General features: G+C 38.6%; 1 protein-coding gene across 2 annotated transcripts in view; it reads left to right on the plus strand.

Annotated features, from left to right (window-relative positions):
- The window catches only part of LOC118414482, a 119,428-nt gene that overhangs the window by 6,133 nt on the left and 111,918 nt on the right, over window positions 1-1,377 (plus strand). The gene's annotated exons all lie outside the window — the stretch shown is intronic.

Below are 1,377 nucleotides of genomic sequence, written 5' to 3' on the forward strand. Positions count from 1 at the left end.
GAGAGGTAATTTTTTTTTAATTTTTTTTTGTTCATAAAATAGGAGCGAGCGAATCCGTGAACCAAGAAATTAAATTGATGTGGCCTTAGTTAGTTATTTTTAGGCAAAACGTTTTTTTGTCAACTTTATTATGACTTGATAGCAGACGACAAGTTGCCAAAACATGACCAGTAAAGTTATTGTATTTCAAGAACTAAATCTTACCTTCAAAAGAAACACAGAAATTTTCTTTATAAACTTTGAAATGCAAACGTCAGTCAGACCTGGTCCCCACTACTGGACCTGGCTCCTTATCTGACTTGCTAGATTAACAGTTGGACAACTTGGGCGTACCCACATCAGTTGGGTACATCTATATACACCAACTAACAAGCTCATTGCTAGACAGAAAATGTACCAGCAATCCGGATCCGCTGAAAAGTATTTGAGATTGATTTACCACAGCACTAGGAAAGCATGAAGTTCTGTCTTTCCAAATACGTACTACTACAGTAGTTCTCCTCGTTCTACTTGTCTTCCGAGATTTGTTCCCTGCCAATCCCTGTCGGAAACTGCTGGCTCTGTTCCTGGTTGTTTCATTGATGTTATTTACTGCGCATGTGTTATATGAGCTGACGTAATGATTGTTTATATTGACTATATTGAACATACAGTTGAACAATTTGAAGATTCCTATTCAATCATAGACCTTGTAACTTGTAAGAGGCTTAGAATCAGCCCATACTCTTGCTTATAGCATTGTTCACTAATGTTTCTACTTAAATGTAGGGAAAAGGTCAAAGGGAAACAAAGTAAATTTACAAATGTATGTTTTTCTTTATGGTAGCACCTGGCGGTTTGCTGATAGAAGATGCTGACAAGACAAAGACATCTCGCGCGGACGTGAGTGTGTTTACCACACCGGACGATGTGGTCACCATGCGTACACGGAGCCAGGTCAGAACACTGTATATAAGATCGTTCTTACTTACCACCACTGCTGTAATGCCATCTCTGCAGTGTTTCATCAGCACACACATTGCTGACATGTTCACCAAAAGTTTGCGTTGTTGCTCTGTTTTGTCCAGAAGATATTATGATTATCACTTTTGTAGCATATCTTCAGAAGCTGTAGATAGATGTTGATATTAGGTAATTGGGTAAAGGTTTCTGCAAAACAAAGAATGGGGCTCCTGGCAGCTCTCTGTGGTACTGCAACGGAAGTTCCAGTTTTCTTATGTACTTGTGAGTTTGTTTTTATGCGGTACACGTTGTGTATATATATTGGTTGTAAACCACAGCACATTAAAGAAATTCTGTCTCGTATCTTACTGTGAATAGTTGTAAATAAGTTATTGTCTTCCCTGCCTTCAGATTTTTGAACGTCTGATCCGGCAA

This window comes from Branchiostoma floridae, chromosome 4 (assembly GCF_000003815.2).
Source record: "Branchiostoma floridae strain S238N-H82 chromosome 4, Bfl_VNyyK, whole genome shotgun sequence".
Taxonomy (NCBI): domain Eukaryota; kingdom Metazoa; phylum Chordata; class Leptocardii; order Amphioxiformes; family Branchiostomatidae; genus Branchiostoma; species Branchiostoma floridae.